The 24,898-nt window shown below is 44.7% G+C and overlaps 1 protein-coding gene and 1 pseudogene across 1 annotated transcript in view; both read right to left on the bottom strand.

Moving 5' to 3' along the window:
* Positions 1 to 24,898, bottom strand: part of LOC124798705 — a 478,156-nt gene that overhangs the window by 323,629 nt on the left and 129,629 nt on the right. The gene's annotated exons all lie outside the window — the stretch shown is intronic.
* On the bottom strand, positions 8,080 to 8,197 carry LOC124799830 (annotated as a pseudogene).

Here is a 24,898-nt window from a genome sequence, read left to right as displayed (position 1 = left end):
ATGAAACCTGCAAAATACGATGAACTGGACACTGCAGTGTACCAATGGTTTATACAAGCAAGAAGTCAGGGGATTCCACTTTCAGGGCCTATAATAATGGCCAAGGCTGTTGAAATGAACAACAAACTTGATGGTGACTCGTCTTTTAAAGCAAATATCGGATGGCTCGACAAGTTTAAATTTCGTCATGGCATTCGCCAACTTGATATCAGTGGAGAAAAACTCAGAGCGGATAGCTCTGTAATTGCTGAGTTCCGGGAACAATTTAAAGAAAAAATGGCTGAATTGAATCTTGTTAGGGAGCAAGTTTGCAATTGTGATGAAACTGGGCTTCATTGGAAGGCTTTACCACAAAAGACATTAGCATCACTCTCTGAAAAAGCTGCTCCAGGTTTCAAAGTACAAAAAGATCGCATCACTGCTATGGTTCGCGCAAATGCGAGCGGCAATCATAGGCTACCCCTACTTGTGATTGGGAAATCAAGAAAACCTCGTGCATTCAAGAATTTGAATTCGAATGCTCACCCTTCACAATAATACGCCCAGAAGGGTGCTTGGATTGATCAATCAATTTTTTCTGACTGGTTTCACAAACAATTTGTACCTCAAGTTAGAGCACATTTGGCTGAAAAAAAGTTGCCACAGAAAACGCTATTGCTATTAGACAATGCCCCAACGCACCCTACTTGTGAAATGAAAAGTGACGACGGCAACATAACATGTCTCTTCCTTCCAGCAAACACAACTTCACTTATACAGCCCATAGATCAGGGAATCATCGAAAACATGAAACGTCGTTATAGAAAAATATTTATCGACAGTTTGCTCTCATCTGATGAATCAACATCTGTAAAACAGTTTTGGAGGTCTTACAGTATTAAAGACGCAATTTTCAATGTTGCCAGTGCATGGAGTGATTTGTCAGTGTCAAATCTCAAGAACGGCTGGAATAAACTTTGGCCTCAACCTAGAGATGAAGAATCGGAGGAACCTGAGTGTGTGACAGTTGACGAAATGGTCAATTTGTGCAGTAATTTACAAATCAGCACAAATTTGACGTCAGAAGAAGTATCAGAGTGGTTAGAGTGTGACAAAGTGGACGGGGGTTTTCAAATTTTGAGTGATGACGAAATTGTTGCCAGCGTTAAGTGCCACCAAAGAAGAAGAAGAAGGGGCTGATGAAGACGAGTGTTCAAACCATGAAGAAAAACAAACTATTAGCCATTCAGAGGCCGAAACAATGCTGTCCAAGTGTATAGAATGGTTTGAAAGTCAAGAAGAGGCTAATGCAACCCAGGCACTACTGCTCCGAAAAATACGAAATATTCCCGCGGTGAAAGCTCGAACATCAAAAAGGCAGAAGAAACTGACTGACTATTTCCAAGCTAGATAAACTATTTCACCTGTAAGTTTATAGTACAGTACAGTACTGTACATTACGTATTTTGCAACTTTTATAGCTACTGTACGGATGTTTTTATCATGTAATATAGCCGGCCGAAGTGGCCGTGCGATTGAAGGCGCTGCAGTCTGGAACCGCACGACCTCTACGGTCGCAGGTTCGAATCCTGCCTCAGGCATGGATGTTTGTGATGTCCTTAGGTTAGTTAGGTTTAACTAGTTCTAAGTTCTAGGGGACTAATGACCTCAGAAGTTGAGTCCCATAGTGCTCAGAGCCATCATGTAATAAATAGTTTTATTTGCTATTACAATCGTGTTTAATTTGTTTTCGCTCCGAAATATTATTATATTACTGTGAGAGTGATATGTGTCTATACATAAAATAATTGATTGAGGTTATGTTTTGGAGGAATACAGTGTTTCTGTTATCCGTCTATTCGCTCAACCGTCACGACCACGGTCCCGAAGATGACGGTTAATCGAGTTTCCACTGTACTTGTATTCCGCCATTTTACTTGAAACATTTTTTAAATGAACACACCGCCATTTGACTGTATTGTTGTTTATTTAATTACGATCCAGGTCTTTTATGCCATTTTCAAGTGATTGAGTTTATGTCATTAACATGTATTGTAGGACATCAAACTCAAAATTGGTCGTAAATTAAGAAAAATATGCGCTCCCCACGTAATGTCAGATGTAAAATCAACTTGTAAAAAGGCCAGTAAATAATAGTGGGAGCATGTCATATTTAATAAAAACTGGTTTACTTGAAACACTTTGATTCGATACACTGTACTGCGTCGCCAACAAACATATGCCATCTGCGCAAGATTTCCACACAAACAAAGGCATCGTAGCGGAGGGAAATATACGCTTCACCAGCGCCGCCGCCGTTTGGATGCCAGCGGGGAGAAAATATCCCCTACAGGTGCTTGCTTTAAGGATTTATCACTCTGTATATTATCCACTACATGTCACAAGAGGCAGATCCGTCAGTACAAAAGGTTGTGTGAAGTGGTGTAGTGTGTTGTCAATAGAGAAGCAGTTGGACATGTGATTGTGAAGTGGAAACATGAAGGGACAACCACAGCTAAAACCAGGACCATGCAGACATTGTGTATTGGTGGACAGGGACCATTGAACATTGAAGAAGATGGTTGTAAAAAACGCAAGAAATCAGCGGAAGAAACCGCATTTTAGTCCTAAACTGAGGTGCGGAGTGGTCCCGCGGTTTTAGGCGCCATGTCACGGATTGTGTGGCCCCTCCCGCCGGAGGTTCGAGTCCTCCCTCGGGCTTGGGTGTGTGTATGTGTGTGTTGTTCTTAGCATAAGTAAGTTTAAGCAGTGTGTAAGTCTAGGGACCGATAACCTCAGCTGTTTGGTCCCTTAGGAATTCACACACATTTGAACATTTAGTCCTAAAGAGCTACCAGCAGTCCAGCTAATACAATGACGCTGCTTATGGAGTTAAAAAGTATGGAGTACAGTGGTCGGGCAGCTCCTCATGAGCCATACATTTCTGTAGTCAATGCTAAGTGACTTTTGAGCTGTTGTAAAAGCCGACACCAGGTGACAGTAGATGCCTGGTAATGAGTGATCTGGCGTGATTAATCACACTATACCCTATGGCAAAGCGACGGGAGAGATTGGGTTTGGAGAATGGCTGGAGAACCTTACCTGCCATCATGTGTAGTGCCAATAGTGAAGTGCGGAGGAGGTGGTGTTACGGTATGGGTGTGTTTTCCCTTGTTGTGCTTAAAAAAACACTGAATGTGGAAGGATATCAACATATTTTACAGCACTGTGTACTGCGTACAGTAGAGAAACTGGTTGGAGAGAATGACTGCTTGCACCAGTATGACAATGCACCCTAAGCAGCATCCGTGAGGCAATGGTTTGTGAACGGTAATGACGATCCTGAAATGGACTGGTCTACCCAGAGGCCCGACATGGACCCAATGGAACAACTCTGGGATGAGTTTGAACGTTCTGCTTCTCTCCAGGCCACAGTGTCAAGCATTACTAACGTCTCTGGCTTCGGTTCTTGAGAAAGGATGGGCTACTGTTCCTCCACAGACATTCAGATACCTCTCTGAAAGTGTCCCCAGCAGAATCAAACCATCATAAAGATGAAGGGTGGGTACATCCCATATTAATGACCATTAATATGTGTCCAAACACTTTTCATCAAATATCGTACTTATCTCGATGTCCTCCATGACATTTTGCTGAACATAGTAGCATTTATGCTTCGAATAGCTTCGTCAACACTTTTGCGCAGTTCTTGATTAGCCGTGTACCGCCATTGGCCAACATGGCACGCGGCTACTTCCTATAACGAGTTGACTGGCGTAGTAAGGTCTGGGCAGGTATCCTGATGATATCCTTGCCCACAATGTAACATCAGGAGGGTTCCGCACATAATAAATAATTTCCCTAGACCATAAAACTACATTTCTCCTGTGTGAATTGCGATATATCCCACATTCAGCAGAAGATAACTTCTTCAGCGAGGCACGGCATTTGGAAATTATGGCTACAAAGCACGGCTCCATGTCGCTGTCAGATAATTCGTTCACAAACGCAGGCTGCATTGTTGGATGAGGTACTCGAAGTTCCGCTGCTGTTTTGAAAATGGATTTCATTGAAGACAGATGAGTCGATTGAACGACGACTGCATATGTTTCATCTCGCTTTTTATTAAGTGGTACAGGGACTTGCTGCGACATCTCTTTAAATGTTATGTAGTTGCGATGTCACACTGCAGCATGTTGTTGTTGTTGTTGTTGTTGTTGTTGTGGTCTTCAGTCCTCAGACTGGTTTGATGCAGCTCTCCATGCTACCCTATACTGTGCAAGCTTCTTCATCTCCCAGTACTTACTGAAACCCACATCCTTCTGAATCTGCTTAGTATATTCATCTCTTGGTCTCCCTCTACGATTTTTACCCTCCACTCTGCCCTCCAATGCTAAATTTGTGATCCCTTGATGCCTCAGAACATGTCCTACTAACCGGTCCCTTCTTTTTGTCAAGTTGTGCCACATACTCCTCTTCTCCCCAATTCTATTCAATACCTCCTCATTAGTTATGTGATCTACCCACCTAATCATCAGCATTCTTCTGTAGCACCACATTTCGAAAGTTTCTATTCTCTTCTTTTCCAAACTATTTATCGTCCATGTTTCACTTCCATACATGGCTACACTCCATACCAATACTTTCAGAAACGACTTCCTGACACTTAAATCTATACTCGATGTTAACAAATTTATCTTCTTCAGAAACGCTTTCTTTGCCATTGCCAGTCTACATTTTATATCTTCTCTACTTCGACCAACATCAGTTATTTTTCTCCCCAAATAGCAAAACTACTACTCTGCAGTGTCTCATTTCCTAATCTAATTCCCTCAGCATCACCCGACTTAATTCGACTACATTCCATTATACTCGCTTTGCTTTTGTTGATGTTCATCTTATATCCTCCTTTCAAGACACTGTCCATTCCGTTCAACTGCTCTTCCAAGTCCTTTGCTGTCTCTGGCAGAATTACGATGTCATCGGCGAACCTCAAAGTTTTTATTTCTTGTCCATTGATTTTAATACCTACTCCGAATTTTTCTTTTGTTTCCTTTACTGCTTGCTCAATATACAGATTGAATAACATCGGGGAGAGGCTAAAACCCTGTCTCACTCCCTTGCCAACCACTGCTTCCCTTTCATGCCCCTCGACTCTTATAACTGCCATCTGGTTTCTGTGCAAATTGTAAATAGCCTTTCGCGCCCTGTATTTTACCCCTGCCACCTTTAGAATTTGAAAGAGAGTATTCCAGTCAACATTGTCAAAAGCTTTCTCTAAGTCTACAAATGCTAGAAACGTAGGTTTGCCTTTCCATAATCTTTCTTCTAAGATAAGTCGTAAGGTCAGTGTTGCCTCACATGTTCCAATATTTCTACGGAATCCAAACTGATCTTCCCCGAGGTCGGCTTCTAGCAGTTTTTCCATTCGTCTGTAAAGAATTCGCGTTAGTATTTTGCTGTTGTGACTTATTAAACTGATAGTTCGGTAATTTTCACATCTGTCAACACCTGCTTTCTTTGGGATTGGAATTATTATATTCTTCTTGAAGTCTGAGGTTATTTCGCCTGTCTCATACATCTTGCTCATCAGATGGTAGAGTTTTGTCAGGACTGGCTCTCCCAGGGCCATCACTAGTTCTAATGGAATGTTGTCTACTCCGGGGGCCTTGTTTCGACTCAGGTCTTTCAGTGCTCTGTCAAACTCTTCACGCAGTATCGTATCTCCCATTTCATCTTCATCTACATCCTCTTCCATTTCCATAATATTGTCCTCAAGTACATCGCCCTTGTATAGACCCTCTATACACTCCTTCCACCTTTCTGCTTTCCCTTCTTTGCTTAGAACTGGGTTTCCATCTGAGCTCTTGATATTCATACAAGTGGTTCTCTTTTCTCCAAAGGTCTCTTTAATTTTCCTGTAGGCTGTATCTATCTTAACCTTCGTGAGATAAGCCTCTACATCCTTACATTTGTCCTCTAGCCATCCCTGCTTAGCCATTTTGCACTTCCTGTCGATCTCATTTTTGAGACGTCTGTATTCCTTTTTGCCTGCTTCATTTACTGCATTTTTATATTTTCTCCTTTCATCAATTAAGTTCAATATTTTTTCTTTTACCCAAGAAGTTCTACTAGCCCTCGTCCTTTTACCTACTTGATCCTCTGCTGCCTTCACTACTTCATCCCTCAGAGCTACTCATTCTTCTTCTACTGTACTTCTTTCCCCTATTCCTGTCAATTGTTCCCTTATGCTCTCCCTGAAACTCTGTACAACCTCTGGTTCTTTCAGTTTATCCAGATCCCATCTCCTTAAATTCCCACCTTTTTGCAGTTTCTTCAGTTTTAATCTACAGGTCATAACCAATAGATTGTGGTCAGAGTCCACATCTGCCCCTGGAAATGTCTTACAATTTAAAACCTGGTTCCTAAATCTCTGTCTTACCATTATATAATCTATCTGAAACCTTCTAGTATCTCCAGGGTTCTTCCATGTATACAACCTTCTTTCATGATTCTTGAACCAATTGTTATCTATGATTAACTTATGCTCTGTGCAAAACTCTACCAGACGGCTTCCTCTTCCATTTCTTAGCCCCAATCCATATTCACCTACTATGTTTCCTTCTCTCCCTTTTCCTACTCTCGAATTCCAGTCACCCATGACTATTAAATTTTCGTCTCCCTTCACAATCTGAATAATTTCTTTTATCTCATCATACATTTCTTCAATTTCTTCATCATCTGCAGAGCTAGTTGGCATATAAACTTGTACTACTGTAGTAGGCGTGGGCTTCGTATCTATCTTGACTACAGTAATGCGTTCACTATGCTGTCTGTAGTAGCTTACGCGCACTCCTATTTTTTTATTCATTATTAAACCTACTCCTGCATTACCCCTATTTGATTTTGTGTTTATAACCCTGTATTCACCTGACCAAAAGTCTTGTTCCTCCTGCCACCGAACTTCACTAATTCCCACTATATCTAACTTTGACCTATCCATTTCCTTTTTTAAATTTTCTAATCTACCTGCCCGGTTAAGGGATCTGACATTCCACGCTCCGATCCGTAGAACGCCCGTTTTCTTTTTCCTGATAACGACGTCCTCCTTAGATCCGAATGGGGGACTATTTTACCTCCGGAATATTTTACCCAAGAGGACGCCGTCATCATTTATCCATACAGTAAAGCTGCATGTCCTCGGGAAAAATTACGGCCGTAGTTTCCCCTTGCTTTCAGCCGTTCGCAGTACCAGCACAGCAAGGCCGTTTTGCTTAATGTTGCAAGGCCAGGTCAGTCAATCATCCAGACTGTTGCCCCTGCAACTACTGAAAAGGCTGCTGCCCCTCTTCAGGAACCACACGTTTGTCTGGCCTCTCAACAGACATCCCTCCGTTGTGGTTGCACCTACGGTACGGCCATCTGTATCGTTGAGGCACGCAAGCCTCCCCACCAACGGCAAGGTCCATGGTTCATGGGGAAGCAGCATAAATAACGGCAATGTTCTGCGTTAGTCTCACTTCAAGACTATACGCTATGGTATCACATGTGCATGTCGCAGCCTCAACATTCAAATAGGTTACGTGATGCAGCTAGGTAACATTCTGAACAGCCGCTGATGTTTCCACAGACAAAGATTCTGACATTTTCAAGGCAAAAATGCCATCAGTCTGTTGGACGTCCTCGACAACCGCTGATATTTCGAGAGATATGCTAACAATGTTTTTGACGGCATGTTCATCTGCCAAAATGTAAGCATTTGTCGAGGACGTTATCAAGCTGCAGTCGCGTAAGTTAATTCAACTTTCGATACGCCGCGATAACCTCAGATGTTGAACAGTTTTTTTGCATGTGTGCGACACTGAACTGTATATTATTAAACTAAAACTAAACTCCTCCCGAACAGGCCATGAAGGCCCAACAGTACCGACCGGCCGCCATGTCATCCTCAGACCACTGGCGTCACCGGATGCGGATATGGAGGGGCATGTGGTCAGCACACCGCTCTCCCGGCCGCATGTCAGTTTCCGATACCGGAGCTGCTACTTCTCAATCAAGTAGCTCCTCAGTTTGCCTCACAAGGGCTGAATGCACCCCGCTTACCAACAACGCTCGGCAGACTGGATGGTCACCCATCCAAGTGCTACCCCAGCCCGACAGCGCTTAACTTAGGTGATCTGACGGGAACCGGTGTTATCACTGCGGCAAGGCTGTTGACTTTATATTATTACTTGTGCATTCTTTCATCGTCGGAGCCATAACGCTTAGACATTTTTGTGTACTTTCACTTCAGACATGATATGTCCAAATACAACTGTAGTATTAGTCTCATTAGATATTCAAAACCCTTAAATATAGTACATCACCACATTAGGAAAACCGAAGTTGTTTCAATAACCGAAAAGTTAAAAAATACAAGTTGTTGCAGGAGCAATGGTCAATATTCAGGAATATGACAGGACTGATCATTCGAAACGAAAAAGTCCAGTAAACATGGCCTCTAACATGCGTACCTTAACAGATTTGGACACTACTTCTAAACTTCGATACTGTGAAACAAATCTCTTTTACTGCTGTCTCATTGATTTTCGTTTTTTGAGAGGTGGCTGTCTGGACCAAAACAAGAAAAAAAAGTCCAGCGAACACGGTTCCTAAAGAGGATACCTTAATAGCTCTGAACACTTATTTATCCTCGCTACTGTGAAACAGGCCTCTTCTGCTGAGTAAATGCTCATATTTCTTAAGGTATCTGTTTTAGGGCCCGTGTTTACTAGCCTTTTTTACTTCCAATGAGCGTTCTTGTCATATACCTGAATATTGTCCATTTCATCTGGAACACCCTGTATGGAGTAGAATCTTAAAAATCGCACAGCCTTTAAATTTTAGTACTAACATATGGAGCAAACTATTTGCATGGAGATGCCGCCTGTTGGACAGAATGTGTATTATGTTGTATCTAGCTATTGTACGCGACCAGTTAGATAGACCGTTGATAATTCTGGCGTGGAGTGGTTCAAGTTCATTTTATACTCTTAGTAAATATTTGTTTGTGAAGCATCTGCATTGTTACAGGTATGTAAAGCCACTTTATGATTTATATAGCATAGAACTCTACTCAAAATATAGCATGGAAACATTTCAAATCACTCTGGCCTTTGTGCGGTAAAGTAAATTTAAAAACGTTGTAGGTAGGGCAACAACAACTAGGAGTAGTCATCTTGGGTATCGATAACCGCTTCAGCTGTATTTAGTCCTTTATTACTGGATCACTACCGGTTTCGTGCACTAAAAACCAGATCTTCAGCCGACCCCTTCCGCTCTAATGTTTTAGTCATATATTCACCTGAAAAATGTGGCTTTTAGTGCTACGAAACCAGTAGTGTTAGAATAATAAAGGACTAACTACAGCTGAGCGGTTATTAATACACAGGATAAGTTTGAAAACATTAAAAATTATAACACCACTTTCCTTATTTATTGTACTGGTACATTTTAAAATAATGTTCACAATATGTATTTTCGGAATTGATTTCCTCTAATACTTGTGCTTCTGTATGTGTTGCCTGTTGTAAAAATATAAATACACAAAACCTCTGTACGGATTATGTTCGCATTTTATTTGGGCATGAAACGAAACTAATTATGTTAAATCTATAATTTTCAAGTCCTATCTTTCTAGACTTCATCACTTTGTTGAAAGGTGTAATCTTGACATGTTAGTTAGCAGTCATACAGTTAAAAAATAGTGGAAAACAACGTTTATCGTCCTTTTCGCCGGAATAAAAAAGCGTTTTTTTACTTACTACAGCCCCAATTAATTAGTATTACATAAGAGTTTGCTATTCTCGATGCATACTGTGCAAAGAAAATAGTACATGCGTGAGACTCGGCACTTGTGCAGCACGAGAAAACTTAAAGGCAACAGAACAATCAAAAAAGTACGAAAAAATGGAGTACTAGATACAGAAAAACGCACTTGAAAATGGGAATCATTTCCTGAAAATCATCGTGTAACATATAAGTAAAAAAATCGTGACTGGTAACAAAAACGTCATTTATAAACAAACACAATATCTTCACAGTCGCAGGCTTTCGGATACCATTTCTAATGGATCCAATCAAGTAAATGACAATAAAATAAAATAAAACATAAGTTTTCTCTTTTGTTCCTATTTCGTATCACGTGCGTGCGTAACGATCTGTTCATTGTACTGACTTTAGATGGCTGACGTAATCAGAAGTTGCGAGTAACGCCGAATTATCTCCAAAAATGGCAGAACACGCCATACACGACTATCTGAATTTGGTGAAGTTTATAAGTGTGCTCAAATGCGTCGATCCGTTGAGAGAGCGCTACTTTCTGTGTCCTGCTAGCGACTTCATGTCCAAGCTGAAGCAGACGTCCTCCGCCTCTGGCAGCGGACGTGTGTTGCGTGCTGCCGCCGCGTTAGGCGCCCACGGTCACGCGCAGCTGTCCGGTTAACGCCGCGAGCTGACGGTGCCCCGCCTGCTGGCGTAATGGCACACCGAGGAAATTAAGGGAGCACACGTCCTGCCGCCGATGCAGCGATCGTGACTGCTTCAGAACATTATCATCGCTAATTACTTCCTCGTGTGCATGACAGCGAAACACAACTGAATAATTATGAGATAACGCATTAGTTGTCTCAGCTGACCGTCAACTACATAAAACTGCTCAGAATAAATAACACTGCATGAGAGTAGCTTTAGGGCGATTTCCTCGCTTCATTGTTTCGCTTGTTATTCTTCGTATTTTTCATCACCTATGCCCCGGTTTATGCTGAAATAGTCTCTTTATGAAACAGATCTGTTCCTTTCGCCTTTCCTCGGAGCTTACGAGGTGAGACGCGAAACTCCCCTCGCAGGCACGGCCAGAATTATCTGTGTGTGTGTGTGTGTGTGTGTGTCTGAGAAAGAGAGAGAGAGAGAGACAGAGAGGAGGGCGGGGGGTGCTAGGGGCGCTCAACGACTAGGTTATCAGCACCCTTACGAGGATAAACGAATGGGCGTCATAACCCACGCACTTCTTGTGATGTGCGGATCCCCAGCGAAATTGCGCGGTGTATTGCTCCGTAGACTTACCGGCGGACCAAGATCAATACACTACACTGCTAAACTTACAGAATCAGTGAAAGTAAGGGTGGCCAACCTCGATTTGACCCGCAAGACAATGTTAAACTTGTCACTACTCCAAAATCAATGCCCTTTAGCTATCTTGGTGGCCATGGTGTTCTAGTGCGTACAGCGAAAACCCCGGCCCTGGAGTCCTGGGTTCGATCTCGTTTCAGTTCTCCGGTGCGGCCATGTGTCCTCTCAGCTCGCTCTCAAATGAGTACCGGGGCCCTCTCCAGGCGATAAAAGCAGCAGGGGTAACAAGCCCGCCAGCCTCCCCTTCCAAGCGCCGTGGCGAGGAAATGCTGCACTCTACCTGAAACAGGCCGTCAGTTTAGCTACGGGCTGTGGGCCAAACACAATGATCTAGCTGTAATGGAAATAAATACGATTTATTTGCTTCATTTAGATCTCGCCAAGTGGCACACAGTGTCTATTCCCCACGAGGGCTGCAAGCCAACTCCCCGATTTTGCAGTCTCTAAACAGTTCTGCAAAAGTGTTATAACATCCATGCCTTCAGGCAACCAGATTCAATAGCTCCAATACAATTTCATTTGCCATTTCCTGCTCACGCTAACAACACTCCACAGCAAAATGCCCTTTCTAATCAGGGCTTTTCAAAAGAGTTTATTTCCTGACAAAAATCACTCGCCCTTGGGACCGCCTCACAGGTCTCCACCACACCCCATTTATGTGGATCAAGGAAAGACCGCCCCTCCATCTCCACGCGGGAGAAAGCCTTCTTCCACTGGCTTCGGGAAACTGGATCTGGTGTACACATTATCTGTAGAACGTGCACAGATCCGTGTAAGTTTCGTTCAAATATAATTTAGCCAAGTGAGGTAGCGCAGCTAACACGCTCGATTAATATTCTGCAAAGGCGGAGTTCAAATGCCATTCTCATTTAGGTGCACTGCGGTTTCCTAAATCATGTAAGGCGAATGTTGAAGCACATCGTTCATCAAGCTACCTACGTCTTTTGTCATCGCCTTCCATTCAAATCAACTTCTCAAATCTGTAATGACCTTCATGTAGACAGTGGCTCAGACTTTGTTCTACTTCACTTTCAAGTAATTTTGTATCTAGTTTTAACCTTTCACTAGGCCCTTTCCATCCCGGCGCATACATTGGCGCAACTGGCCTTACTGCTTATACACGTAGGTGGTTTCACGATCTCGCCAACGAAGTTTAAACAACGGTAAGTCAAACACAGACAACCGCTACTCGGAATTTGAGCTTGGAGGGGGGGGGGGGTTGAGAAGGGAGGGAGTCTGCAACTCATTTTAGTTTCACGGTGAATGATGAAACAGTTGGGAGATTTCACGATAAATGCGGCTCTGTCGGAACCTACTACAAGTTACGGGTTTCTTCACCGATAAAGCGGCCCTCACGCGCTCAATATTTACTGCATAATACTAAGCCTCGCGCAATAATACTGACCGTTTGAAATCCGTGTTAACGATCTGCGCAGTTTGTTAGAGGAGACTGCAGAGCTTTAAAACTATTGACGCTCTCTCAGTATATTGGGAAGATAGTGTACCGTGTAATGGCAGTACGACGCGCGACACGCTACAGTTTCTGCCGAAAACGAGAGAAAGTAAATTCGCTTCGAACGAACTTCTGGAAGAACGAAAAAAGTGTGGAACACGTATATGAAAGCATCATGATGTGCTTTGCGAAATGAAATTCTTAATTGGTCAAGAAACGCCAGATATTTCGTTGTCCACACGAAAGATGAGGAAACTGAAGATCACGGTGTCACGACAGTAAGCAGAAATGTTATTTTACTTGCAGCAGTTTTCATAATTGGCAAATAAGATGAAGTCAGCTGTCCAGATAGCATACATATCTTTCTCTAGCAACAATTGTCACGGCACAGACGTAATATCACATAAACTAACAGTCACCGTAATTGCTTTATTTCATTCGCAAACAGCTGCGTTCTTCACCAGTCGTTTACGAATTATGCATGAGTGGATTCGTTGCACATGGTATGCAATGCACCTCGATCCAAATGGATGAAAGTTTAGGGATAAACGTCTCGTTCACAAGAACTTAGTAAAATTCTGATACTGTAAGGATGAGGAATAAATTTTTCACCACATTTTCAGACAAACCTGGTTCAAAAAAAATCATGACAATAAAAATTTTTGTACTGCTTTCGGCAAATTCAACAGGATTTTGCTGACGAAGTCTCGAGGTGTCTGTAAACGGAAGGTTTACAATCAATGTATATCAGTCGTTTTGCTTGGTGGCAGTGAGCAGTGAGACCTAAACTTTTTAACACAATCAATACTGCCCTCAGTCGCCCTGGATGGGGCGGCTGGGCTGCCGAGTTTAACACATATTTCGAAAATCATTGCTTTGTAACAGCGAATCCAATAAGTGTACATGGTGTTTCATTTGAAATGATGCATCCTTATTTACCTATTCTTAAAAATCTTATTATGAAATACGAAAATTAGCAGGCACACGAAATTTTGTATTGGATGATGGGTTTACTACGAAAAAAAAAAAACATTTACACATGTTTCTTATACACAATTTGCCTGAGTGTGGTACTTTTTGGAACGTTCAGGCATACAGATAGATGCAACACAATTTGGACACCACAATGATATTTCTATCCGCACGTTTCTCTCTTTTGGCTCTAACTGACCTCGGAACATGCTTTGCAGACACGTGTTGCGTGGTGATTTTTATGATACTTTTTACTCCTGGAGTTGTTTTAAGTACGTTACTTCACGTAAAATGCGAGTCAAAAGCCCTTGGACACCTTCATAAGTTGGAAGATTAAAGGAAAAATTGAAATGTGATGATGGGAACTTTGACGTGGGGCCGCAACTTTTGGAGTGAATGTCATTCATGGCCGCCATCTTGAAATTCGCCATTTTGGATTCAACTCATTATTTTTTTAAATGGGAAGGGGGTTGTATGACACGTCAAATAACACTCACATGAGCTCTGGAATTAAGTGGTGTAATTTGTTTTTGTCTATCTTGTACAGTTTAGAAGTTATTGATGTTCAAAGTTACCCTCATACCGACTCATGTCTCTCTTTGTTCCAGGTGATCTAAAATGGGTCTGACACATGAACAGAAGATCGAAATCATCCTTATATCAGGGAAACGCAGCTCCGAACAATAGCAGCTGACTACAACAGAGGGCACCTAGACAGAGAACAGGTATCGCACAGCGCGGTGGCTCACGTGATCACCAAATTCCCGGACACGGGGTCTGTTCACGATGGGGCACGTAGTGGGCGACCAAGGACTGCCACCAACGAGGAAACTGCAACTGCGGTTGTTGCGTCGTTTGTGAAAAGTCATAAACGAAGTACCCGTTGTGTGGCCCTAGCATGTGGAATATGCTAAACGCCGGCCGCAGTGGCAGAGCGGTTCTAGGCGCTACAGTCTGGAACCGCGCGACCGCTACGGTCGCAGGTTCGAATCCTGCCTCGGGCATGGATGTGTGTGATGTCCTTAGGTTAGTTAGGTTCAAGTATTTCTATGTTCTACGTGACTGATGACCTCAGATGTTAAGTCCCATAGAGCTCAGAGCCATTTGAACCATTTGAATAAGCCAAACCTCCGTTGTCCGGATATTGCACACCAATAAGTGGCATCCTTACAAGCTGCAGATGCAACATCGACTTAACGAGGATGACCCTGGTCGCCGGTTGGAGTTCTGCCTGTGGGCTACTGAACAACACGAACTGGATCTTTCGTTTTCTAAGGGCATACTGTTCAGTTACGAGGCGTATTTCACTTTGAACGGGGAGGTTAATCGACATAATTGTCGATACTGGAGTGACGCAAATCCGTACTGGGTTGCGAAGGTGATGGTGTGGTGTGGCATATGGGACACCCGCATCATTGGGCCCTTTTTTATTTACAATACCTTAACTGCACCACAGTATCTGATGCTGCTGCAGGACCTTGTGTTCCCTTCCACACTAAACGCTGACGGCATTTTCCCATCTTATTTTCAGCACGATGGATCCCCTCCACACTATGGCATTGACGTCCGTGAATGGCTGGAGGATCAACTGCCAGGGAAGTGGATTGGTCGCCGTGGTCCCGTGGAGTGGCTGCCCAGATCCCCTGACTTAACGCCCCTTGATTTTTATGCATGGGGACATCTTAAGCAGACAGTGTTTGCTGAGAGCATCCGTGATTTGAGACACCTGGAGGATCGCATACAACACGCCCGTGACCAAATTGCAGGAGACACACTCCTTCGTGTGGCGTCAGAGTGGTTGCGGCGACTACAGTTGTGCATTGCACGGGATGGACAACACGTAGAACATGTATTGTAGCAGTCGGTATGAAGGTAATTTCCCAACTTTGAATATTAATAACCTCTAAACTGTACAAGATAGACACAAACAAATTACACCACTAAATTCCAGAGCTCAAGCGAGTGTTATTTGATGTGGCATACACCCCCCTTCACATTAAAAAAAAAAAAAGACTTGAGTCCAAAATGGCGGATTTCAAGATGGCGGCCATGGATGACATTCACTCCAAAAGTTGCGGCCCACATCAAACCTATGTTCCCATCATCACATTTCAATTATCCCTTTAATCTTCCAACTTATGAAGGTGTCCAAGGACTTTTGATTCGCCCTTATAATATTTCAAACGCTTCCCTATATTATTTCCTTTTATTTATGACTTATCCAAACATTCAGCCACACAGAAATCTGGATCAGTATCAGAATCACCATCTTCCTCCTCTGATTTCGAATCACCGACTTCTTCCTCCAGGGCTTTGAAAACATCGCTGTCGTCGAAATTCACGCTAATTGTGAGCAGTGGGTCAATGGAGACACAAGTAGCAGACGAAAGCAATGTGGGACTCAACACAGAGCAAGACTCGGGTGCCGTCCGCCTGAGTAACTGCAGCTGCTGGAGTCCTATTCGAGCTGCTTCCAGACTGAGTTAAGGCGAAAACTTCAGAAACTGAGGGTTGATCAGCGAACATTGGAGAGACGAATGCTGCGAATGATCATGGGAGGCAAGGAAAGACACCAGTGGATCAGGGAAATGAACCGAGAAGAAGCCGCAACGATGACCGTAGCAAAATTTAAACGGTGGTGGGCGGGACATGCAAATCGATGGTAGGTGGACCAAGGAAGTTCTTTGATTGATTACAAGAGATAAGGAAATGTGAAATGATAAACTGATGAAAGGTTGGTAGATGACATCAGAACCCATGTAGGAGCAACACGGATGCTTCGAGGATGGGAGAGGAGATTAGTGTTTCACATTCAGCCAACAACGAGACGGAGCACAAGCTAAGATTGGGGAAGGACGGAGAAGAAATAAGCCGTCCCCTTTCAAAGGAACCATCCTGGCATTTGCCTGAAGCAATGTAGGGAAATCAAGGAAGACCTAAATCAGGATGGCCGGACGCGGGTTTGAACCGTCGTCTTCCCGAATGTGAATCCAGCGTGCTAAGCACTGCGTCACCTCCCCCGGTCGGATGCTTGTGGTTGAAGGCCAGAGACAAAGGGCGTACCTCATCCAACGGGACCGTGCCTACTGGAGTCAAATGTGTGTGAATTCCTAAGGGACCAAACTGCGTAGGTCATCGGTCCCTAGACTTACACACTACTTAAACTAACTTATGCTAAGAACAACACACACACCCATGCCAGATGGAGGACTCGAACCTCCGGCGGGAGGGGTCGCACAATCAGTGACATGGCGCCTCAAACCGCGCGGCCATTCCGCGCGGCCCTACTGGAGTAATGCGGTGTTGAAACCATACAGTAACACAATATGTGCAACGCTTAGGACAGCCACGTATCGACCGAGAACATATCCTCGCATGTACGACAGGATTAAAGGCCATGTTACAAGTAACGGAACGACGGCACGTGAACAGGCCACATAACTGCGTGCAGTATCTGTCGCAGACTGGGCAGCCATACGCTCTTACACATCATGTATAGTTTACACGACAGGTGTACGCAATTACGTGGCCTCTGCACTCAATCCTCTAGCCGCGTAAAACACGCTCCACGTCCGCGAATGGAAAATTCGCCATGATGCTATTTGTGTATTCTTGTCGTACGAAGAACGTAGTCTCTGAGTCTGACCTCTCTTCCTCACCTAGGGCGTGTCTGCCACCTACACGCAACTATGAAAAATATTTGGATATTTGTATGTTGTTAAGGATTCTAAGATCCTAATGATGAAATTTAATGAGGTGAATGGTTATTCCAATGTATTGTCACTGATGAACTAGCTAAATACATCGACTGCTGACTACCGTTCTATGCGCCCTTTTGAGGAGCGCTGAAACACGGCCCATACTCCGGTTAATTGGGTATTTTGTATGATGAAGCCACAGTGTATCCAGTAGAATTTAAATTAAGTATCATTTCGTCAATCAAGCTCTATTTATTTTAACTACACTCGTCCCTCATTAAATATCTAACAGGCGCTTATAAAACAGACCTCGGGCGAACTGAACATTCAGCCACTGTAAGTAAATCGTTAATACGAAATCAAATGCAAATTTTTATCGATAACTCTTGCAAATCGACGCTTTCCATTCCTATTTAGTTCGCAATCAGATAACCTGCTGACGCGCGCGCGCCACCGGCGGGTATGTAAATGAGCGGATATGTAAATGATCGGAGTTGCAGTCCTCTGCGACAGGTAGAGCGGGCACCTTAGTCCATTAGTGTTGTTCATGTATAGTGTTGTTACCAGATCTGCCAGGGTATACACTACTGGTCATAAGGTTTCGATCACCCGCAATGAAACTAAACGAGTATACTTTATTTCAATGTACAAACACATCGTACAAACTAAAAGGACCAACAGAAAAGTATTTTCTCTCTCTGTCATTAAGTACAATACAATATGGTTTCGATTTTAGCCTTGAAAGTATCCACCCTCTGCCTTCAAACAGCGCACGAACTCTTGGCATTCTGGAAAAAAGCTTTGTAGCGTGTTTGCAGATATTCCAGTCTTAGACGTCTGGAAATCGTTCCATAGTTCTACAACATTAGATGACCTCAGTTTTTCGACCTCCCTGTCAAGTTCATCCCACAATATTTCAAGGGGAGTTAAGTGGGGTAACTGGTAACTGACTTGGCCACATCATATGCTTTAGTTCCCCAAGTTTGTCTTTTCTTTTGACATACTCTTGCATAGCATTGTCCTACTTCAGAACAAAACCAGGACCGATAAGTTTCTTGTGAGATGGAACTGCATTGTTGATTAATATCCTACGATATCTTTCCTTCTCTAACTTTCCATTATTTCTCACTCGATCACCGACTTTACCACCCACAAAGCATCCCCACACCATCACCGACCCTCTACCACGTTCCACCGTTGGCGTCACACACCGCATCTTTATATACTTTCTCCACGAAGTCGACGAACTACCATTCGACCATGGCTTCCAAATACTTCCAACTTAAAAAGATTTTACCGTGAATAACACCTCAGTCCATTGCTGCACGCTTCAGTTTTTATGTTGCTATACCATTGTAATCTTTTCACCTGATCTTGTTAGTGTTATAAAGGGTTTTTTTCGGCCAATATGAAACCTTTTAAATTATTTTCGCGAAGATGGCATTGCACTGTTGAGACAGAGACTGCAGCTGGTCGCATACTACACTCCTGGAAATGGAAAAAAGAACACATTGACACCGGTGTGTCAGACCCACCATACTTGCTCCGGACACTGCGAGAGGGCTGTACAAGCAATGATCACACGCACGGCACAGCGGACACACCAGGAACCGCGGTGTTGGCCGTCGAATGGCGCTAGCTGCGCAGCATTTGTGCACCGCCGCCGTCAGTGTCAGCCAGTTTGCCGTGGCATACGGAGCTCCATCGCAGTCTTTAACACTGGTAGCATGCCGCGACAGCGTGGACGTGAACCGTATGTGCAGTTGACGGACTTTGAGCGAGGGCGTATAGTGGGCATGCGGGAGGCCGGGTGGACGTACCGCCGAATTGCTCAACACGTGGGGCGTGAGGTCTCCACAGTACATCGATGTTGTCGCCAGTGGTCGGCGGAAGGTGCACGTGCCCGTCGACCTGGGACCGGACCGCAGCGACGCACGGATGCACGCCAAGACCGTAGGATCCTACGCAGTGCCGCAGGGGACCGCACCGCCACTTCCCAGCAAATTAGGGACACTGTTGCTCCTGGGGTATCGGCGAGGACCTTTCGCAACCGTCTCCATGAAGCTGGGCTACGGTCCCGCACACCGTTAGGCCGTCTTCCGCTCACGCCCCAACATCGTGCAGCCCGCCTCCAGTGGTGTCGCGACAGGCGTGAATGGAGGGACGAATGGAGACGTGTCGTCTTCAGCGATGAGAGTCGCTTCTGCCTTGGTGCCAATGATGGTCGTATGCGTGTTTGGCGCCGTGCAGGTGAGCGCCACAATCAGGACTGCATACGACCGAGGCACACAGGGCCAACACCCGGCATCATGGTGTGGGGAGCGATCTCCTACACTGGCCGTACACCACTGGTGATCGTCGAGGGGACACTGAATGGTGCACGGTACATCCAAACCGTCATCGAACCCATCGTTCTACCATTCCTAGACCGGCAAGGGAATTGCTGTTCCAACAGGACAATGCACGTCCGCATGTATCCCGTGCCACCCAACGTGCTCTAGAAGGTGTAAGTCAACTACCCTGGCCAGCAAGATCTCCGGATCTGTCCATCATTGAGCATGTTTGGGACTGGATGAAGCGTCGTCTCACGCGGTCTGCACGTCCAGCACGAACGCTGGTCCAACTGAGGCGCCAGGTGGAAATGGCATGGCAAGCCGTTCCATAGGACTACATCCAGCATCTCTATGATCGTCTCCATGGGAGAATAGCAGCCTGCATTGCTGCGAAAGGTGGATATACACTGTACTAGTGCCGACATTGTGCATGCTCTGTTGCGTGTGTCTATATGCCTGTGGTTCTGTCAGTGTGATCATGTGATGTATCTGACCCCAGGAATGTGTCAATAAAGTTTCCCCTTCCTGGGACAATGAATTCACGGTGTTCTTATTTCAATTTCCAGGAGTGTATTTGCTTCCTCCCGAATTTCACGTGCCGTATGAGTCCTCTGACACCTACTCTGTACATAATGCACTGATCTTCCCGTATGATGTTGTATTGTATTGTATGTTAACCGAGGACCTAGAAACGACGGAGAGGCTCCGTCCCCGCAGCATCCGCAGTGGTCCACGACGACTACTGCAGTCCACCTCACCCCTCCGCCGCCCCACACCGAACCCAGGGTTATTGTGCGGTTCATCCCCCGGTGACCCTCCCCCCACCCCCCCAGGGAACGTCTCACACCAGACGAGTGTAACCCTTATGTTTGTGCGTTAGAGTAATGATGGTGTACGCGTGCCGGCCGAAGTGGCCGAGCAGTTCTAGACGTTACAGTCTGGAACCGCTCGACCGCTACGGGCGCAGGTTCAAATCCTGCCTCGGGCATGGATGTGTGTGATCATGTGATGTCCTTAGGTTAGTTAGGTTTAAGTAGTACTAAGTCCTAGGGGACTGATAACCTCAGCAGTTAAGTCCCATAGTGCTCAGAGCCATTTGAACCATTTGGTGTACGCGTACGTGGAGAACTTGTTTGCGCAGCAATCGCCGACATAGTGTAGCTGAGGCGGAATAAGGGGAACCTGCCCGCATTCGCCGAGGTAGATGGAAAACCGCTTAAAAACCATCCACAGACAGGCCGGCTCACCGGACCTCGATACAAGTCCGCCGGGTGGATTCGTTCCGGGGACCAGGCGCTCCTTCCCGCAGCGGATAGCCGTGCGTTAGATCGCTCGGCTAATCGGGCGGGCTTCCCTTATGATGTTACTCGGGGTCTTCCATATCGCGGAACACTTGCACTGGCAGTTTGCTTGAACCGTTGCAGTGTACTCGTATACACAACTGCAGATTTGGCTACGCCAACTTTTGTTGCTACTGTCTGACTAGAGTAGCCTTCCTGATACAGAGCTACAAGTACAGCAAGTTTTTCAGTTCCAGTCTCCTGCTTCCATCCCGTCACGAGAGAATATGGTATGAACCTGATCATATATCCAAACACACTCCTAGATGAATACAATGTACCGCGAATTAATTGCTACATTGGTAGACAGCTGAAGGAATGACACCTATTAGAATGGAACGGTCTTAGGTAAAGGCATGTCAGTATTGTTGTGGATATTCACCAGCGCCTCTCTATGCTAACATCCAGACAAACACACAATAGAGTCGATCAGTCTTTACATTTTTATACCTGTTTTATTATCAGAATGGGGATATGACAGAGTATTCAAAACGAAATCCCTATTTTAACCACAAATGCATTACTGTGATAGGTGATGGAGAACTTCTGAGCGGTAGTGTATAAGGGGCATGAACAGCGTCATATTTGACTGATAACTGTGAAGGACATGGAGACGGCACGTTCTCGTGTGGCAGAGCGTTATTAGCACCGACAGAGTTTGAAAGGAGCCTCACTACGATCATTTGGTCGAATTGCGCAATGTCCAGTTTTGTGGGGAATTCGGATGTTATACAGTGGCCCTGTGTTGGACTATATGGGAATATGAAGGCAGGAGGTTCCGGTTGACCACATACGACCACCACAAGGCAGGAACGCCCTATCGTGTAACAAGCACATCGGACCCGTCCACATCTGCGCCTGTCATCTGGGTATGATTTCAGACCTCGGCTAGAAGTGATTGACAGAAATCTGATGGCACAACAATATGTCACGCACATCCTACGTTCTCATGTGTTATCTCTCATGCGGCAGTATCATGGTGCTACTTTTCAGCAGGACAATGCTTGTCCACACATGACACGTGTCTCTATGAACTGTCTACGTGTTGTTGAGGTACTCGACTGGCCAGAAAGGTGCCCAGATCTGTCTCCGATAGAAGATGTGCGGGACCAGTTCGACGTCAACTCCGTGCCAGTCCCAGTATCCAGTACATCAAGGGCCAGTTACAACTGTCGTGGGCCAGCTTGCCTCAGGAGAGGGTACAACGGTTTTATGACACACTACCGAACCGAATCACTGCATACATCCAGGCCAGAGGGGTGCAACGTCATACTGACAGGTGGACTCATACAGCCAAATTTCTTATAAATTTGACTCGATTTTGCAATCACTGAAAAAACATCACATACCCTCTTTAACCCGTGAAGTTTCATTTCGTTTCCTGCACTCCTTTTTTTGTCAGGGAGAGTAAAACACAATGTATTTTATAAAATCAAATTCCATGGAGATAAACGAACAACTATGTGACATAATTAGTCTGAGAAGTAGATCAATCAGATGGCACGACTACATGAAATACACAAATTTTTAACATAAAATATACCTGAGAAGGACACGTAATTAAACGTAAGAAAATATCCCAAAATTTTACAATTCCTTTTACAATGACAGATCAAATGGCCAAGACATTTGGCAACAAACCTATTCGTGGAACTAACAGTTACTTTAAGAGAAAATAAATTCTGAACTTTTCAAATATTGTACAGTGTATTTGTTCTTGAATGATGATTAACACATTCTACGAATATATGTATAACCTGCTGTTCAGTAACGCAAGAATCACAATTGGGACGGTGTAAGTTTCAACAATGTCTCGTTTTATTGATATTCAAGATACCAGCTCTTACACACTGAAGCGCCAAAGAAACTGGTAAAGGCATGCGTATTCAAATACAGAGATACGTAAACAGGCAGAATATGGCGCAGCGGTTGGCAACGCCTATATAAGACAACTAGTGACTGGTGTAGTTGTTAGATCGGTTAATTCTGCTACAATGGCTGGTTATCAATATTTAAGTAAGTTTGAACGTGGTGTTTATAGTCAGCACACGAGTGATCGGACACTGCACCTCCGAGGTAGCGATGAAGTGGGGATTTTCTTGTACGACCATTTCACAAGTTTACCGTGAATATCAGGAATGTGGTAAAACATCAAATCTCCGACATCACTGCGGCCGGAAAAAGATAGTGCAAGAACGGGGCCATCGACGAGTGAGAAGAGAATAGTTCAACGTGACAGAAGTGCAACCCTTACGCAAGTTGCTGCAGATTTCAATGTTAGGCCATAAGCAAGTATCAGGGTGCGAACCATTCAACAAAATACCAACGATATGGGCCTCCGCAGCCGAAGGCCACTCGTGCACCCGTGATGACTGCACGAGACAAAGCTTTACGACTCGCCAGGGCCCGTCAATACCGACACTGAACTGTTGATGACTGGAACGTGTTGCCTGGTCGGACGAGTCTCGTTTCAAATTGTATCGAGCGGATGGACCTGCACGGGTATGGAGACAATGTCATGAATTCATGGACCCTGTATGTCAGCAAGGGACTGTTCAAGCTGGTGGAGGCTCTCTAATGGTGTGGGGCGTGTGCAGTTGGAGTGATATGGGACCCATGATACGTCTAGATGCGAGTGTGACAGGTGACACGTACGTAAGCATCCTGTCAGATCACCTGCATCCATTCATGTCCGTTGAAAATTCCGACGGACTTGAGCAATTCCAGCAGGGCAATGCGACACCCCACACGTCCAGAATTGCTACTGAGTGGCTCCAGGAACACTCTTCTGAGTTTAAACACTTCCGCTGGGTACCAGATTCCCTAGATATGAACATTATTGAGCATATCTGGGACGCCTTGCAACGTGGTCTTCAGAAACGATCGCCACCCCATCGTGCTCTTACGGATTTATTGGCAGTCCTGCAGGCTTCATGTTGTCAATTCCATCCAGCACTACCTCAGACATTAGGCGAGTCCATGCCACGTCGCGTTGCAGCCCTTCTGCGTTCTCGCGGGGACCCTACGCGAGATTAGGCAGTTGTACCAGTTTCTTTGGCTCTTCAGTTTAATATGTTCGTAGGTTTTCGTGGCCGGTGTTATTTTGAATAAAATGGTTTTGGGTACTGGGCCGCGTCAGTGGAAACTACTAAAACAACTTAATTGCTGATGTCTCGACCGTGAAGAGGACGGCAACAAGTCGGCAGTTTAGTTGTTTTACTACTTTAAAATGAGAAGGCCAGTACCCAAAATTATTTTATCCAAAATTTCGAGCTCCTAATTTATTAATAATAATTTATTTTCTTGTGAGCCCTGAGTTGAGAAATCAAGGGTGCTATGGAATCTGTAGCTGAATCTCCGAACACTATGTGCCTTTGGCCTTACGGTCCATGTCTACTAACAATGAAGATCCCGTTTTTGCTTAGTTCGAACGTACTAAGGAAATTATGGTACGGCAGGGTTTGTCGGTATGAAATACGTGCTACACCATTTTGAACAGTTGGTTTACGCGTTCATTGGCCTTAATATCGATACGTCGCGCTACCTACTGAAGATGAAACAGCTGATGCAGGTCCTTCGATCTGTTGAGAGTTCTCTGTTTGCCAAGGGATTTACAGTTTTTGCCTCGGATGCCCTCTTACGAGACTGTAGAGCACTCGTCGAGTCAGTGCATATCAGAACTCTGGCGACTTAAATAAATGTCGTGAGACTAGGGCCTCCCGTCGGGTAGACCGTTCGCCAGGTGCAAGTCTTTCGACTTGACACCACTTCGGCGACTTGCGCGTCGATGGGGATGAAATGATGATGATTAGGACAACACAACACCCAGTCCCTGAGCGGAGAAAATCTCCGACCCAGCCGGTAATCAAACCCGGGCCCTTAGGATTGTCATTCTGTCACACTGACCACTCAGCTACCGGCGGCGGACTCTGTCGACTTGTGAATCAACTATTT

Source organism: Schistocerca piceifrons, chromosome 5, assembly GCF_021461385.2.
Source record: "Schistocerca piceifrons isolate TAMUIC-IGC-003096 chromosome 5, iqSchPice1.1, whole genome shotgun sequence".
NCBI lineage: Eukaryota > Metazoa > Arthropoda > Insecta > Orthoptera > Acrididae > Schistocerca > Schistocerca piceifrons.
This window is presented reverse-complemented; position numbering and strand designations above follow the sequence as displayed.